Below are 19804 nucleotides of genomic sequence, written 5' to 3'. Positions count from 1 at the left end.
TCTCCCTCTGAACCCCAACATCACTGATAACATTAGACTGAGAACTCAGGTCACTTAACAGGCTGCCATATCATTTAAAATATAAGAGATTCTCAATGGTGCACATGCATAATCACTGCTTTTATTTCTCATCTTTTCTCCAGATTAAAACATGATTATCTCTTGAAGAGATTAGCTCAGGGTTTCTGCAATATGCAGTGGGCTTGCATAAGGGAAGAGTTTTCACAGTGTATTATCCTATGTAATAAGAGCTTAATATGCTAAGTGTCCGGTCGACCGGTCAGCTGTTCAGTCAATCAATCAAAGCATAATATGCTAATGATCTGCTAGAGGGGCTCAACCGCTCGCTATGATATGCAATGACCACCAGGGAGCAGACGCTCCAAAAGGTAGGTTAACTAGCTGCTGAGGTGTGGCAATCTGGACTGAGCAAGATAATCCAGACATGCCCTCCCACAGTATCTCTGGGCTGGCCAACCGCCCACGTCTCAACCCAGCCACAATCATGCACTGGTGGGGTTTCTCGGCCTGGCATGTGCCCTCTCAAAACCCAGGACCCCTCAGGGGATGTCGGACTGCCATTTTGGCCCAATCCTGCAAGCCAGGCCGAGGGACCCCACTGGTGCACGGATCAGTGCACTGGGCCTTTGGTACCACAATAAAAAGGTTCCAACATCAAAAATCAAGGGTCTCCCTTTTCCTTGTGCTTTGGTAGTAGTTACTCAGATCAAAGTGAATACCGACCTCAGATCCTCTACTTATAAGGGAAAGGCTGCCCCACATGCAAATTTCCATTCAAGCTCCAGGGTACATCCTCCCCTGGGCTGGGCAGGCTCACAGCTCTCTCCTCACTCAGGGCTGAGGTCTCTGGAAGGCAGAGCTGTGGTCTAGAAGAAGATGAGGCTGCTGTGTCTTCTTCTGTGCCTGCTAACAGCCCCACAAGGTGAGGGTCTCAGGGGTCAGGCAGGGGTCATGGGACGGTTGTGACTGCAGGTGACTGACAGGACTGATGCTCCTTGTCCCCAGGTGTCCTGTCCCAGGTGCAGCTGCAGGAGTCGGGCCCAGGACTGGTGAAGCCCTCACAGACACTCTCTCTCACCTGCACTGTGTCTGGTTTCTCTCTGACAAGCTATAGTGTACACTGGATCCGCCAGGCTCCAGGAAAGGGGCTGGAGTGGGTCGGGGCTATGTGGAGTGGTGGAGGTACAGACTATAACCCAACACTGAAATCCCGCCTCAGCATCACCAGGGACACGTCCAAGAGCCAAGTTTACTTAACGCTGAACAGCCTGAGAGCCGAGGACACGGCCGTGTATTACTGTGCGAGAGACACAGTGAGGGGAAGTCAGTGTGAGCCCAGACACTAACCTCCCTGAGGAGACAGCAGGGCTGGGATGCAGGAGGAGCTCAGGACACCAGGGGGCGCTCAAGATCCACAGCACAGGGTGCAGCCCCAGGAGCAGGGGCAGAGGAAGGTGGGAGGGAAAGGCCTTCCTGTTGGGCATAGGGATTTCCTCTCAAGCTCTCAGCTGCCTCCAGGGAGGGCTCCTGCTCTTTCTCTGAGGCTCTAATTTCCTGCTTTCTCACTGCAGACCCCAGAGGAGGAGGTGACACTGCTGCTGGCAGATGACAAATGGGCAGTGATGGGGACTCCCCTCACACCATGATACTGTACATAGAAAACCTGAAAGACTCAACCAAAAAACTACTGGATTTTAGAAACGAATTCGGTAAGGTAGCAGGATAGGAAATTAACAGGAGAAAGTCGGTGGTACTTTTATACACCAATAACGAATTCTCAGAAAGGGAAACCAGACCAACAATCCCATTTACCATTGCATCAAAAAATTATGATACTTCAGAATAAACTTAACCACGCAGGTAAAAGACTTGTACTCAGAAAAATACAGGAGGTTGAATGAAGAGATAGAGGAAGATATAAACAAGTGGAAAAATATACCGTGATCATGGATTGGTAGAATTAACATCATTAAAATGTCCATATTACTCAAAGCACTCTACAGATTCAATGCAATCCCTATTAAAATAGCAACAGCATAGAACAACTAAGATGGTGGCATAGGTAAACACCTGTGCTTGCTGCCTCTCACAACCACATCGAAACTCCAACTAAAAGACAGAACGAATATCATCCAGAACCACGGGAAAACTGCTCGAGTGGAAGTTCTACAACCAGAAGGAAAGAGAAAAGCGCATTGAGACTGGTAGGAGATGCTTAGGTGCGGAGGTACGGAGGCACGAGTGAAATGGGCTGGCAACTGGGTGCACTGTTGTTCTTTTTCAATAGGGAGGGAGATACAAGCTCCTGATTGCTCTGAACTCCAGTTCCAGGTGAGACTCTGGGGACCCACACTCATATGGGGAGAATCTAGCCAGCCGTGGGCTGGATCCGGCCCGTTCGGCTGTTCTATCCGGCCCGCAGAGCCGAAAGAGCAGAGGGTTCTCTTGCTCTCCCCTCCGCTCCTTCACCAGCAGCAGTGTTCACATGGCAACGTCGGGAAACACGGCCGCAGCTCCTTCTTCTGAGTGGGCGGATTTATATCCCCATTCAGTAGAAGGAACAACCTCTCAATCTTCCAGAGGCTCCTTGGAATGCCCGCGGACGCGTCCCCCGACATCACCCTGGGAATGCGGAGACACGTTATCGTGGTGATGTAGGGAGACACGCCCCTGGAGAGCACAGTATCAGAGCCTTTCTGAGGTAAGATTAAGAGCTCTACTCAAACACAATTTTTTCCTGTTCCCACATTCTGTACATCACAATGACTTGTTAATAAAACAACAAAGACTTTCAGCTTTTAGGGCTTGTATCCACTGCAATTTTTTTTCCCACTGCAGACGCACGCAGCAGGGAAAAAGACATACAGAGGACATGTCACACTAGCCATGCTGCGGCTGCATTTTTTTGCTGATACGGATGCGGTATCAGTAACGCTACCGTGGCCACTAACCGCATGTGTTAGCGGCAAAACAAATGCATTTTGCACTGCGTTTGCTTCTCCCCCTTGCGCCTGTAAAAATTCGTGCTACAGGGCATTTGTGTTAAGGTGCACCACTGCACATTAGCATCAACGCAAACATGATGAAACCTGTGTACCCTGCATTAACCCTAGCTGCCCTGCATTGCAGTACTGCACCACACTGCAACGGCAGCACAGCTAGTGTGAACGAACCCTAATTCAGTGGGTTGAACAAAAAGATTGTATAGAAATGTGATGAACTAAAGATTTTATTACAAAATCGCTTAATTTCAGGGTTTCAGAAGTAATTGGACAAATGAAAAACTGAAGATCAAATATTCATATCTAATACTTGGATGAAACCCTTTCCTGGTAATGACAGCCTGAAGTCTTGTACTTATGGACATCACCAGATGCTGGGTTTTCTCCTTTGTAATGCTCTGCCAGGCTGTCACAGTAGAGGTATATATATAAATATCCTGCCATTTCCAGCTTTTAATAAGAAAAACTGTTGCAATGGGCATTTAAAAGTGGCACTTGGTTGTTTTTATAGAGTCCAGTGGATACAATCTGACATTGATAATGGGCTCTTTCACACTATGTGCACTGCAGCTGTTTTTTGCCAGTAACGGAAGTGCTAGTGGTAACTACTGGTTACCCATGTTTTGCACTGCCCTAGCACCTCCCATACAAGTGTGTCTGGAAGACACAGCAATGTGCAGCTATGTGTGTTACCATAAACAAAGGGCCTGTGTGAAAGACACACAGGTTTCCTATGGAGGAAAGGGGTTGTTCTCTATGGTCAGGGTGTGCCTCTGTCCCATGTCTGAACTTTTTCAGATGATTTTGTTATATATATATTTTTAGAAGACCAAAAATGTTATAGTAGAGCAAATTTAATCACTTGTTTTTATACTTTACTGTCTTATTTTAGTAAAGAATTTAATAAGAGAATGGTACTGTTGGTTTTAGCCCAATATTAAACATGAGTGGACCAAAGAAAAGGAAAGTGGACAGTGAATGCCGAGTGTTTAAGAGGGAGTGGACAACAAAATATTTTTTCTCCGAAGTCCGATCAATGCCGGTATGTCTGATATGCCAGGAAACACTTGCAGTCTTCAAAGAGTACAATCTCAGCCGTCACTTTGCCACAAAGCATGGCAACTATGCTAGCAAGCAGTCACCTCAAGAACGGGAGGCTACTGCACAGAGGTTGATGGCTAAATTACAGGCTCAGCAAAATGTCTTTCACAGACAAACTGCAATTCAAGAGACAACTACCAAAGCAAGTTTTATGCTATCATTCAAATTAGCAAAAGCTAGCAAACCTCTCTCTGAAGGCGAGTTTTTGAAAGAATGTATGATAGAGACAGCAGGTCTCTTGTGTCCAGAGAGCAAAGGCAAGTTTGAAAAACTCAGCTTATCGCGCAGGACAGTGATTCGTCGAGTGGAACTGATTGATGAAGACTTGGCCAGCAAGTTAAATAGTAAGGCAGAGTTCTTTAAGTTTTATTCACTAGCATTGGATGAAAGTAATGACGTAAAGGACACTGCTCAGCTCTTAATTTTTATCCGAGGGATTAGTGACAATTTTGAAATTACGGAGGAGTTTTTAGCCATGGAGCCACCGAAAGGAAAAACACGGGGAGAGGACTTGTATGACCAGGTGTCTACTGTCATCGAGAAAATGAAGCTACCCTGGAGTAAACTTGCTAATGTCACGACAGATGGATCTCCAAATTTAACTGGAAAAAATGTTGGACTGCTAAAAAGAATTCAGGATAAAGTGAAAGAGGAGAACCCTAACCAAGATGTTATTTTTCTTCACTGTATTATTCACCAGGAATCATTGTGCAAGTCTATATTACAACTTAATCATGTTGTCAATCCAGTCGTAAAGCTTGTTAATTTCATTCTTGCAAAGGGACTTCAGCACCGTCAGTTTATTAAGTTTCTGGAGGAAACTGATGCGGATCACCACGACTTACTTTACCACTCTCGTGTCCACTGGTTGAGTTTGGGCAAAGTTTTCCAACGAGTGTGGGAGCTCAAAGAAGAGATTGGTTCATTTTTGAAATTAAAGGGGAAGTCTGACGAATTTACTGAGCTGAGTGACAAGAATTGGCTGTGTGACTTTGCATTTGCTGTAGATATATTTTCACATTTGAATGAGCTAAATGTGAAGCTACAGGGAAAAGATCAGTATGTACATGACATGTACACTAATGTGAAAGCCTTTAAATCGAAGCTGATTTTCTTTTCCAGACAAATTTCAGACAAAAGTCTTCACTCATTTTGCCACACTAGCCACACAGAAGGAGACCATCCAAAACGTGAAGAAATATAGCAAATCACTGGATGACCTGCATGCAGAATTCTGTCATCGGTTTTCTGATGTTGAAAAAATTGACCAGTCACTTCAACTGGTGGCCTGTCCTTTGTCACAACCCTGAAACAGCACCAGAAAAGGTGCAACTGGAACTCATCGATCTTCAGTCTGACTTTGTCCTAAAGGAGAAATTCAGCTCTCTTGAACTAAGAGACTTTTATGCTTCACTTAATGAAGCCACTTTTCCAAACATCCGGAGGATGGCACAGAAGATACTGGTGCTGTTTGGGTCAACCTATGTTTGTGAGCAGACATTTAGCATCATGAACATCAACAAAGCCCCTCACAGATCCAGCTTAACTGACGAACACCTCAGATCTATCCTGAGAATAGCCACAACAAAACTAACTCCAGACTTTGATGCATTAGCTAAAAAAGGAGACCAACAACACTGTTCCCACTGAAGTTGATGTTTTAAAGACCCAAAACCTTTCAACCCAGTCTACATTGCCATCTACATCTACGTCCCGGGCATAATTTGGAAGTTGCACTAAAGAAAATGTTTAATTTACTGTTTACACATTTTGTTCTTTTCTATTTGTTTTAGTTTTAAATTATTTTATTATATTTAAGTTTAATTTGAAAGGCTTTTGTACCTTTCCTTTGTTAGGCAATTTTATTTTGCCTTTGCCATCTTCAATATAAAGTATGTTATTGTGCTATGATTCCTCCATTTTTTGAAGTTTCAAATTATAATAATTAGTGTTTACATTCTTCTTGTTAAAATGTTTGAAATGAATAACACTATTGAAATAAAAAAAAAAAAAAGACCGTACCCTTTTATGTAATGATGTTTACTTTGAATTTATATTAGTTCACACAAACACTCCATCCATGATTTTGTTCTGGCCCTCCGATCCAGTTTAAGAACCCATTGTGGCCCTCGAGTCAAAAAGTTTGCCCACCCCTGGTCTAGGGAATGAACACCACAAAGGAGGCCGTGCAGCTGCTACACGTCCAGCACCAAACTGCCCTGAAGGAGTAGGACCCAGGAGCTCTGTCTGTGTCTCTCTAGTTCATGCTTCTGGTTCCCAGGGACCCTCACAGACGATCCTCTTTCCCCAACACATGGTCCACTGGCTCTAGGCTCACACTCTGATCTTAGTTTGTCCTCTGAACTGTTTGTAGCGGAAACAATGTCAGGCAATTTCCTGCCTCCTGAACATGAACCAACTGCACTTTTTCATCTTTCTCGGGTTGTGAGATTGGGTTTCCCTTGATTGTCATGACTGGTGACTGAAAAGGCAACTCTCCCTGTAAGCCCTACTCGTGTTCTTTTATGACAATTTTCTCTTCTGGGTCTCTGTACAGGTCCCTGCAGCAGTGGGGTCCAGAGAGGAGGCCACACGCCAGATGTTGGGTTCACTTTTATCACATGTTGACACTTGAACAAGCTGCAAACCTACTTAGAATTTTATATTTAGTTATTGAAATGTTATCCTGACCACAATCCTCCCACAGGACACTCTCACCTGCACGAAGGCACTGCCCTCCCTGTAGGTCTCCCACCCAGAGCTCCCTATATAGCAGAAGGACATGCAAATGGGGCCACCTCTGCTCATAAAAACCAACCCCAACCTTGCAACTCTGGGACAGGAGCCCGGATCCAGGATCCCCAGGTGTGTCCATTCCCTGATCAGGACTGAACACTGAACACTCACCGTGGTGTTGGGGCTCAGTTGGGTGTTCCTTGTTGCTATTTTGAGAGGTAATTTAAGGAGAAGAAGAAACACTGAGTATGTGAGTGGACATGGGGGAGAGGAACAGTGGAAGTATGAGAGTTTCCTAATGAGGACGTTTATGTGTTTGCAGGTGTCCAGTGTGAGGTGCAGATGGTGGAGTCTGGGGGAGGCTTGATGCAGCCTGGGGGGTCTCTGAAACTCTCCTGTGCAGCCTCTGGATTCATCTTCAGTGGTTACAACATGGACTGGGTCCTTCAGGCTCCAGGGAAGGGGCTGGAGTGGGTATCAGGCATTAATTGTCTTGGTAGCACACACTACGCCCACTCTGTGAAGGGCCGCTTCACCATCTCCAGTGACAATGCCAAGAACTCGCTGTACCTGCAAATGAGCAGCCTGAGAACTGAGGACATGGAGGTGTATTACTGCGCAAGACACAGTGAGGGGAAGTCAGAGTGAGCCCAGACACAAACCTCCATGTGTGACCACCAGGGGGCGCCCAGGGTCCCTGAACACAAGGACCATCCCAGCAGCAGGTGCAGTTGGAGGATGGGCTGTTTCCTCTGTGGTTTCCTCCTCATGTCACAGTTTCCCTCAGGGAACCGCTGGGTCCTGATTCTGCACTTACCTCTGAGGACTCTGAGGGAGAAAGTCTGTTGTAAACAGAAACAACTTCCTCACATGGACAAACCGCAGAGTCTTTGCAGGCACTCCTGTGCCAAGTAACAGGTAATGATCAAATCTTCTGACCCAGGTCACCTAGATCCAACGAGAGGTTCTTCTGACTCCACAGGGCAGCTCAGCCCCACACAGCTCAGTGCCAAGCCAGCCAGCAGGACAGGAGCGTGGTGGACAGCGGGCACTGTGAATGCCGCATCCATTAGCGGCTAGGGTTCAAGGTCTAGAGAAGGGGCTGACGCATAAGTGAATACACTAGACAAGAAATATAAATTTAGAAAGCCTGGGGAGCCATGGGGAGACCTTACTCTATAGCGGAGAGGCTCCCTGAAACCCCGGACCCATCACCTTTTATTTACTTGTACACACATTTGCCCTTTAGGAGTGCACACAGGCATATCCATGGTAAAGTTTGGTAAACAGTAAAGGATTATCAGGTTAGGGGATTGCCTTCAGGCATTCGGCCCAAAGCAGGGCAATATTATGCTGATTTTCAGCCCTTACTATATATCACAGTCCATTAGCTTTCTAGTGGACTTCTTGTATAATTATGCTAAGTACTTGGTGGTCTTCGCCTCCAGCAGGGCACCCGTCATGTGACCCCAAAAACTAGAGAAGAAGGACCCCAGGTGTTCAAGATCATTGACTTGTCATCATACTCACAGCACTGAGAGTAGCTGACACCAGGCAGAGGCAGCTGACCCCCAGCAGCTCGGTCCAGATGTCCAGGACGACCACCAATACCCACACCACGGGGCATGGGATGTGTATTATGCACGTAGCTGAGCTCTCTGGAAGCACAGGAAAGGCCCTTCAGGAAGGCAGAGCTGCTTTGATGGAGCCAGGAAAGGAGACTCCCTCAGGGATTTTATTTGTTGAGGGGATGGGGGGAGGGGGATTCTGCTTCCAGGGGTTGTGTGGCTTCAACCTCTTAGTGACCAATGAAGAGGAGACCAATATTTCGGGTCAGATTCCCGTGGGGGGCAGATGGAGAAGAGGCAGGAATGAGCCATACGTTGTCAGCAGTCGAATGTAAATAATATAATGTCTGGCTACCTATTGCCCTTCACAATGTTAATAAATGACCAAATATGAAGTAAAGGGTCAGTACTGTGTGCAACAACCCTGTCTACAGATAATGGGTGGAGAACTATTATACCTAAGACGATGTTGTGGATGAGGATGATCATGGTGGTGATGATGACGATGACCATGGACTGAGACAGGGGTCCAGATCCAATAGAATGAAGGCTCCTCATACAGACACACCGTCACCTTGGCTCCTGCAGTGAGGGGTGTCCAACTTTCCCTGTAGGTGTTGTGAGATTTCATAAATGGGACCCCAAAGAATAAGGCAGCTTGGGTGATTCAGGTGAGACCATGTGAATAATGACCCCACAGGTGTCTGAGTGCTCATCCTATTGGCCTGGGAAGGTGTCACCTTTGAGAACAGAGACACTGTGAGAATGTGCATGTAGGAAACAGGGGTCCCCTTCCCACCAGTGTGCAGTGACAGGTTCCTTATTTCCGTTGATCCCTGCCTGCATGACCTTTAACACTTCTACTTCAATCAACTCCTGCTCACCATTATTCAGGTATTTCCTACGATGATACGAGCTGTCTCTATGATGCCTTGCACTTCCTTCTGGGCCTTCACTGGAGGAGGCTTTAAACCCACATGTCCAGTAGCTCTTTGTCCATGAACATCAGGCACAGTTCTGTCATGTGACTCAAATCAAGTCCAGCTTCCTCCCCTCACCCAGGTCCATAGCCACGTCCTGATTTATGGGTAGTTTCCCAGCAGCGCTCCCCTCTGCTACCAGAACCTGCTCCAGTTCCTGTGGCTGCTGTAGCCAATCCACATGGACAGTGGAAGCCCAGCATTTTCTAGGGAGTTCTTTGTAAAATCACCCAAAACAGGTCCCATCAAAGAAAATAGTGATGAATTGAACATTAATAAAATAAACACATTTTCCCCACCAAATATTCCATCAAGTAAATTTAATGACAAGCTTAGCAAGAGAATATCTCTCAAATCCTGTGCCTGATGGGGAATGTGTGCATTGCACATTAAGGGTGTGGTATGTTAGGGGGAGACCCCGGCACCCTCTGACCACAGTGAGCATCCTCAGAGACAAGGCAGAGGGAGGCTGGGATGAGGGATTCCTGACAGGGTTGAAGTGTCCTTTCCTGTGAGAAAATGTACGCTAGGAATTCAACAATTCCCCTGCCTCTGAACCCCAACATCACTGATAACACTAGACTGCGAAATCAGGTCACTTAACAGGCTGCCATATCACTTCAACATATGAAAGATTCTCAGTGGTGCACAGGCACAATCACTGCTTTTATTTCTAATCTTTTCTCCAGGTTAAATCATGATTATCTCTGCTGTGATTAGCTCTGCTGTGATTATCTCTGCTGTGCAATATGCAATGGGCTGGCATAAGGGAAGAGTTTCACACTGAGTTATAACACAATAAAAAGGTTCCAACATCAAGAATCAAGGGTCTCCCTTTTCCTGTGCTTTGGTAGTAGTTACTCAGATCAAAGTGAATACAGACCACAGATCCTCTACTTATAAGGGAAAGGCTGACCCACATGCAAATTTCCATTCAAGCTCCAGGGTACATCCTCCCCTGGGCTGTGCAGGCTCACAGCTCTCTCCTCACTCAGGGCTGAGGTCTCTGGAAGGCAGAGCTGTGGGCTAGAAGAAGATGAGACTGCTGGGTCTTCTCCTGTGCCTGCTGATAGCCGCCCAGGGTGAGGGTCTCAGGGGTCAGGCAGGGGTCATGGGGTGGCTGTGACTGCAGGTGACTGACAGGACTGATGCTCCTTGTCCCCAGGTGTCCTGTCCCAGGTGCAGCTGCAGGAGTCTGGCCCAGGACTGGTGAAGCCCTCACAGACGCTCTCTCTCACCTGCACTGTGTCTGGATTCTCTCTGACAAGCTATGGTGTACACTGGATCCGCCAGGCTCCAGGAAAGGGGCTGGAGTGGGTCGGGGTTATGTGGAATTATGGAAGTACAGAGTATAACCCAACACTAAAATCCCGCCTCAGCATCACTAGGGACACGTCCAAGAGCCAAGTTTACTTAACACTGAACAGCCTGAGAGCTGAGGACACGGCCTTGTATTACTGTGCCAGACACACAGTGAGGGGAAGTCAGTATGAGCCCAGACACTAACCTCCCTGAGGAAACAGCAGGGCTGGGCTGCAGGGACGCTCAGGACACCAGGGGGCGCTCAGGACCCACAACACAGAGAGCAGCCCCAGGAGCAGGGGCAGAGGGAGGTGGGAGGGAAGGGCCTTCCTGTTGGGCTCAGGGATTTCCTCTCAAGCTCTCAGCTGCCTCCAGGGAGGGCTCCTGCTCTTTCTCTGAGGCTCTAATTTCCTGCTTTCTCACTACAGACCCCAGAGGAGGAGCGAACACTGCTGCTGGCAGAAGACATATGGGCAGTGAGGGGGACTCTCCTCACAACATGATACTGTACATAGAAAACCTGAAAGACTCAACCAAAAACCTACTGGATTTAAGAAATGAATTCGGTAATGTAGCAGGATAGGAAATTAACAGCCCAAAATCTATGGAACTTTTTACAACAATAACGAATTCTCATAAAGGGGAACCAGACCAACAATCCCATTTACCACTGCATCAAAAACATTATGATACTTCAGAATAAACTGAGCCAAGCAGGTAAAAGACTTGTACTCAGAAAAACACAGGAGGTTGAATAAAGAGATAGAGGAAGACATAAACAAGTGAAAAAGTATACTGTGATCATGGATTAGTAGAATTAACATCATTAAAACGTCCATATTACCCAAAGCACTCTACAGATTCAATGTAATCCCTATTAAAATAACAACAGCATATTTCACAGATCTACAACAAATACTCCAAAAATTTATATGGAACCGAAAAAGATCCCACGTAGCCACAGCCATCTTGAGAAAGAAGAAGAACGGTGGAGGGATCACAATACCAGATATCAAATTATACTCCAAAGCCATAGTAATCAAAACAGCCTGGCACTGGCACTAGAACAGGCATATACATCCATGGAACAGAACAGAGAACCCAGAAATGTACCCAAGCCATTAGGCTCAATTAATATTTGACAAAGGAGGCAAGAGCATACAATGGAGTCAAAACAGTCCTTCAATAAATATTGTTGGGAAAATTGGGCAGATAAATGAGCAAGAAAATGAAACAATACACTAACATACACCATAGACAGGTGTAAACTCAAAATGGTTAAAAACTTAAATGTAAGTAGGGAAACCATAAAAATCCTAGTAGAAGCCATAGGCAGCAAAATCTCAGACATCTCTCATAGCAATGTGTTTGCAGATACATCTCCCAGGACAAAGGAAACTAAGGAGAAAATAAACAAATGGGGATACATCAGAATAAAAAGTGTCTGCACATTAAAGAAACCATCCACAACATGAAAAGGGGGCCCACAGTCTGGGAGAACATATTTGGCAAGGACACATGTGATAAAGGGTTAATATCCAAAATGTATAAGAAACCCACAAAACTTAACCAAAGGAAGACAAACAATCCAATTTAAAAATGGGCAAAGGACCTAAATACACACTTCTCCAAAGGGAACATACAGATGGCCAAGAGCCATAGGAAAAAGGCTCAGAGTCAGTGACCATCAGAGAGATGCAAATTAAAGGACAGTGAGATATCAGCTCACACCTGTCAGAATGGGGACCATCAACAAATCAACAAATGACAAGTGCTGGAGAGGGTGTGGAGCAAAGGGAACCCTCCTACTCTGCTGGTGGGAATGCAGGCAGGTGCAGCCACTATGAACACAGGATGGAGTTTCCTCAAAATATTAAAGATGGAACTGCCATTTGACCCAGTGATCCCACTTTTAGGAATATATGCTAAGGGACCTCAAACACCAATCAGAAACAATGTATGCACCCCTATGTTCAAAGCAGCACAATTTGCAATAGCTGAGATCTGGAAACAGCACAAGTGCCCATGAGTAGATTAGTGGATCAAAAGCTGTGGTACATTTATGCCATGGAATACTATGCAGCAGTAAAAGAGAAGGATCTCTTACCCTTTGGGACAGCGTGGAGGGACCTGGACAGTATCATGGTAAGTGACGTAAGCCAGTCAGAGAAAGCCAAGTGTCACATGTTCTCACTCATATGTGGAACCTAATGAACAAAATAAACTGATGAAGAGAGTGGATCCAGAGACCTCGAAGCATGGAGCAGACTGGGGAATCTCAGAGGGAAGTCGTGGTAGGGTGGGCGGGAGGAAGTCAACCAACAAACTCATAAGCATAGAGGCTTAATCCAGGGACACAGATAATAGGATGGTGAAGACCTGGGGCACCCGGGGCAGGCTAGAAGGTGTCAATGGGGGAAAAAAGGGGACATGAATAATACCTTCAACAATAAAGGTACAATTTAAAGAAAAAAGAATTAGGACTTGGACCCTCAGACTCCCCCTGAACATGGTCCCTGTGTCACCATCTTCTCTCAGGTGGGGTCAAGACCTCAGCTATGAAATACTCTGCCTCATGAATATGCAAAAGAGAGGAGGCAGAGGAGGTTAAATATGGGTAAGTCTGTGCCCTGAGGGCATCACCCACAGCCACACCCTCCCCTACAGAAGTGTTCCCAGCACAGCCCTCACCATGCACTGGAGCTGGAGAACCCTCCTCCTGGTGGCCATGGCGACAGGTAAAGGGCTCCCGTCCTGGTTAAGGAGGGTCCAGGATGAGTCCAGGGGGATTCCACTCACCCCTGTCTCCTCCCACAGGTGTCCACTCCCAGGTGCAGCTGGTGCAGTCTGGGGCTGAGGTGAGGAAGCCTGGGGCCTCCGTGAAGGTCTCCTGCAAGGCTTCTGGATACACCTTCACCAGCTACTACATGCACTGGGTGCGACAGGCCCCAGGACAGGGGCTTGAGTGGATGGGGAGGGTTAACCCTAATAATGGAGACACAAACTACGCACAGAAGTTCCAGGGCAGAGTCTCCATGACCGCAGACACGTCCACGAGCACAGCCTACATGGAGCTCAGTAGCCTGAGAGCCGAGGACACGGCCGTGTATTACTGTGAGAGTGACACAGTGAGGGGAAGTCAGTGTGAGCCCAGACACTAACCTCACTGAGGAGACAGCAGGCCTGGGCTGCAGGGGGCACTGGGGATACCAGGGGGCGCTCGGGACCCACAGCAGAGAGAGCAGCCCCAGCAGCAGGGGCAGAGGGAGGTGGAGGGAAGGGCCTTCCTGTTGGGCTCAGGTGTTTCCTCTCAAGCTCTCAGCTGCCTCCAGGGAGGGCTCCTGCTCTTTCTCTGAGGCTCTAATTTCCTGCTTTCTCACTGCAGACCCCAGAGGAGGAGGTGACACTGCTGCTGGCAGATGACATATGGGCAGTGATGGGGACTCTCCTCACAACATGATACTGTACATACAAAACCCGAAACACTCAACCAGAAAACTACTGGATTTAAGAAACGAATTCGGTAATGTAGCAGAATATGAAATGAACAGGTGAAAGTCGGTGGTACTTTTATACACCAATAATGAATTCTCAGAAAGGGAAACCAAACCCACAATCCCATTTACCATTGCATCAAAAACATTATGATATTTAAGGATAAACTTAACAAAGCAGGTAAAAGACTTGTACTCAGAAAAATACGGGATGTGAATAAAGAGATAGAGGAAGGTATTAACAAGTGAAAAAATATACTGTGATCATAGACTGGTAGAATTAACATCATTAAAATGTCCATATTACCCAAAGCACTCTACAGATTCATGTAATCCCTATTAAAATAGCAACAGCATATCTCAAAGATCTACACCAAATAATTCAAAAATTTTATGGAACCAAAAAAGACCCCATTTAGACATAGCAATCTCCAGAAAGAAGAGCAACCGTGGAGGGATCACAATACCAGATATCGAGTTATACTCCAAAGCCATAGTAATCAAAACAGCCTGGCACTGGCACTAGAACAGGCATATACATCCATGGAACAGAACAGAGAACCCAGAAATCTACCCAAGCCATTACGCTCAATTAATATTTGACAAAGGAGGCAAGAGCATACAATGGAGTCAAAACAGTCCTTCAATAAATATTGTTGGGAAAATTGGACAGATAAATGAGCAACAAAATGAAACAATACACGAACATACACCACACAAAGGAGTAAACTCAAAACGGTTAAAAATTTAAATGTAAGTAGGGAAACCATAAAAATCCTAGAAGAAGCCATAGGCAGCAAAATCTCAGACATCTCTCATAGCAATGTGTTTGCAGATACATCTCCCAGGACAAAGGAAACTAAGGAGAAAATAAACAAATGGGGACACATCAGAATAAAAAGTGTCTGCACATTAAAGAAACCATCCACAAAATGGAAAGGGAGCCCACAGTATGGGAGAACATATTTGGCAAGGACACATGTGAGAAAGGGTTAATGTCCAACATGTATAAGAAACCCATACACCTTAACCAAAGGAAGACAAGCAATCCAATTTAAAAATGGGCAAAGCACCTAAATACACACTTCTCCAAAGGGAACGTACAGATGGCCAAGAGACATAGGAAAATGCTCAGAGTCACTGACCATCAGAGAGATGCAAATTATAGGACAGTGAGGTATCAGCTCACACCTGTCAGAATGGCGACCATCAACAAATCAACAAATGAAAAGTGCTGGCGAGGGTGTGGAGCAAAGGGAACCCTCCTACTCTGCTGGTGGGAATGCAGGCAGGTGCAGCCACTATGGACACAGAATGGAGTTTCCTCAAAAAATTAAAGATGGAACTGCCATTTGACCCAGTGATCCCACTTTTAGGAATATATGCTAAGGGACCCCAAACACCAATCAGAAACAATGTATGCACACCTATGTTCATAGCAGCACAATTTCCAATAGCTAAGATCTGGAAACAGCCCAAATGCCCATGAGTATATGAGTGGATAAAAAAGATGTGGTACATTTATGCCACGGAATACTATGCAGAGCGACGTCCCCTTCCCTTCACACATCGCTGAGTGGGGAACACGGAGTCCAGGCCCCTAACCTCACCTGAGGGTGATTAGACCTGGGAGGTGGACCCAGCTCTCAGGGTGTCCCAGGACAGAGGAAGGAAGGAGGCCCAGTGACAGGCCCTGTCCCAGCCCTTCTTGGCCCTGTTCCCCGTGGGTCTCAGAACCTGGTCCCAGGGGACGTGTCCCAACACCTGTCCCACTTCCCCTGGAGAACCACCTGCATCCTGAGAACCTGCTGAAGGGAGAACTGGTCCCACCACCTCTGCTGTGCCTCCAACTCCGCAGACACCACCCATTCTCACCCTCGGTCTTCTGCCGCCCACACTCTCACCCCATGGGCCGGCACAGGACGTCCCGTGTAAATGCGTCCGACCTCTCCTTCCTGCCCTGGTAGGTTTATCCTTATATGCAACCCCAGGACCAGAGCCACTCAGGCAGCCTGAAGCCGGCCTCAGCCGCCCTGCCAAACCCACATGCAGTGCCAAATCCACATGCAGTGCCCACGTGTGACGTCAGACCATGGGAGCCCCACCTGTGTCAGGTGGAGACACAGCTGAGCACTGAGCTCAGAGCACCTCCAACAGCTCACACCTGGGCTGAGGGAACCTCTAGGGGCCCATGAGCTGCAGAGCATCGTGATGGACAAGCCCATGGCCACTGGGGTCAGAGGGCAGTCAGGGAAGGGCTGGTGCCTGGTCACCTATGATGTTTCCACATCCTGCTGTCCAGATCCCAGGTGCACAGGGAGCTCTGTGAATCCTAAGAGTGCAGGGACAGCCTGGCTAGAATGGCTCAGTGGGTGGGCAGCGACCTAAGAACCAGGAAGTCATGGCTGGATTCCTGGTCAGAGCACATGCCCAGGTTGCCACCAACATGCACAGTGTGGGGCATGCAGGAGGCAGCCAATCAGTTATTCTCTCTCATCATTGATGTTTCTCTCTCTCACTCTTCCTTCCTCTCTGATATCTATTTTAAAGTATTTAAATAAATAAAGTAAAATGTTGCAGGTGTAGTTAGCAGTATGGGTGTGTATGGCAGGCAACTGATCAATGTTTCTCTCTGTCCTTCTCTCTCTCCCCTTTCCTTTCACTCTGAAAATTAATGAACACATCCTCAGGTGAGGACAAAGAAAAGAAGATCCAGCCTGGCTCATGTGGCTCTGAGGTTGAGCTTCGTCCCAGGAACCAAGAAGTCACTGGTTAGATTCCTGGTGAGGACGCATGATGGGGTTATAGTCTCCATCCCCAGTGGGGGCCATGCAGGAGCAGCCAATTGGTGATTCTCTCTCATGCATGTTTCTATCTCTATGCTGCTCCATTCCTCTCTCTCTACATATCAAGAAAATAGTATTTTTTAAATTATCTATGTCTATATCTATATCTATATCTATCTATATCCATGGGAGCAGAGGCACATTGGTTTGATCCCAAAGGAGTCACGGATTGTGCCCACATCCTACTTCCTGACCACCTCCTGCAGCACAGACCCTGGTGTGGAAGAAGAGGTCCCTGGGCATGGTGACCAGGACCCCCAGGAGGGCCTGGTTCTCTGAGGGCACAGTCAGCACCTCCTTCCAGGAGAAGCCCCAGAGACCAGGACCTCCCTCACCTCTTGCCCTTTGTATGTGCAGACACCTCCCATATGCAAATGCCCACACAGCCACCAGACACACACACAGTTGGCGTCCACTTAAATGCAGGGCCTGCTCACCCTGGAGAATACTTTCTGGGGGACGAGGACCTCACCTGCAAGACATGACTCCCCTGTGTCTCTTCCTCTTCCTGCTCTCAACTCCCACATGTGAGTGACTCAGGGCTTAGACGTGAGGAGATGGGGACCCTGCATCTGAGCCCAGGACTCACTGTGTTCTCTCTGTCCCAGGTGTTCTGTCCCAGGTGCAGCTGCAGGAGTCGGGCCCAGGACTGGTGAAGCCCTCCCAGACCCTCTCTCTCACCTGCACTGTGTCTGGGGGCTCAGTCACCAGCAGTTACTACTGGAGCTGGATCCGCCAGCCCCCGGGGAAAGGGTTGCAGTGGATGGGGATGTGGTCAGGGGGCACATGGTACAACCCAGCCTTCCAAGGCCGCATCTCCATCACTGCGGACACGGCCAGGAACCAGTTCTCCCTGCAGCTGAGCTCCGTGACCACCGAGGACACGGCCGTGTATTACTGTGCAAGAGACACAGTGAGGGGAAGTCAGTGTGAGCCCAGACACTAACCTCCCTGAGGAGACAGCAGGGCTGGGCTGCAGGCGGCGCCCCGGACACCAGGGGGCGCTCAGGGCCCACAGCACAGAGAGCAGCCCCAGGAGCAGGGGCAGAGGGAGGTGGGAGGGAAGGGCCTTCCTGTTGGTCTCAGGGATTTCCTCTCAAGCTCTCAGCTGCTTCCAGGGAAGGCTCTTCCTTCTCATGTTCTCACTGCAGACAACAGTGAGGAAGGGCAATGTGTTTGCAGGTGACATGGCGGCAGGGAGTGGGGACTCTCTCTCACCAAGTCTTTTTATTTTCTGTCTCTCTTTCTCTACAAGGGGACCATCCACAGTGCTCTCCTCATCCTGGTTCCAGGGAGATCACAGGCCCTCCCTCTGATGAAAGGCCTGAGCATACTGCAGACCTCACCCATCCTCTCTGGGTCCACATTGACCCGGGAAGAGCTGTGAGCTCAGTGCACCAAACACAGGGAGCCCCACATCCATCCACACGAGGGGCCCTGCTGTCCATCAGGAAGCAGTGCTAACCCCACAGCGGGGACAGGTGACCCTGAGGGCTGGGATGTGCATTGTTGAACTCCTCCTCCACCTTTCCTCCTGGAACCAAGGTTTTCTAGCTTCACTGTGGGTAAGATATGCATCGGGAGCATGTTGGAAGCTAAGGAGCATCCATGGGACCCCCTGTGTCCATACTGTCCTCTTACTACTTGCCCTGGAAACACAGAATCACACACTCAGAGTCACACACACACACACACACACACACACACAGTCACACACACACACAGTCACACACACAGTCACACACTCGTTTCTGGAAAAGACATTCATTCACACATGAGCAGTGATACAAAAGCATTCATGTCGTTACACACTGTACTTTAGGAATTCTATATAATAAAACGGGGTTATATGTCATGCTCTTGGATGCCATATGAAATAAATATGTAGTGTGCAAGCAACTATTATCTCAACACTGATTACGACCTGTGAAGATCAACAGTTGTATTTCTCAGTCCACTTAGTAGAAGCTCAAATTAGGAATTTAATCCAAACTTTGCTAGATTGCTACAAAATTAAAAATATGATGGAAGTAATAGTGAAAACCTTCCACCAAATAAAAGCCAAGGATCAAATGGACTCAAGGGTGAAATCTATTACAGTTTCAAATAGGAATTGATAACTTTCTTTCAACTCTTCTTGAAATCTTCCAAGAATTAAGGAAAGAGACAACACTTCCAAACAGATTTATTGAGGTGACCATTACACTCCTACCAAAGCCAAGTAAAAACATACAAAATTGACAGGTCAATATCCCTGAGGAAATTACATGCAAAGCCCTCAAATATATACCAGGAAACTAAACAGCACAATGACAGGGTCATTTACCACAATCAATGGGATACGGTCCTAGCATGCAAGGATGGCTCAACGTATGTAAACCAGTAACTGTGCTACATCTCATCCACAGAATGAAGGATAAAGTGTACAGTCATATAAATAGATACAGAATAAAGCCTTTAAATTTGAGAATTACTTCAGAATTAAAATTATTAGCAGACTAAGTGTAGAAGTAATGGGCCTCAATACACTAAAGGCCACATTTGAAAAGACAACAAGTGACATGCTACATGGAGAAAATTTCAAAGTGACATGCTACATGGAGAAAATTTCAAAGTGACATGCTACATGGAGAAAATTTCAAAGCTTTTCTTCTAACATCAGGAAGAAGACACGACCCCACCAACCCTCGTGACTCTTTCTATTTGTCAAAACAAGAAGTCCTTGTCAGAATAATTAGGCCAGAAAAGGAAATG

The sequence above is a fragment of the Plecotus auritus genome (genome assembly GCF_963455305.1).
Source record: "Plecotus auritus genome assembly, chromosome: 1".
NCBI classification, from domain to species: Eukaryota; Metazoa; Chordata; class Mammalia; order Chiroptera; family Vespertilionidae; genus Plecotus; species Plecotus auritus.
The sequence above is the reverse complement of the archived record's forward strand: the minus strand, read 5'-3'. Positions refer to the sequence as shown.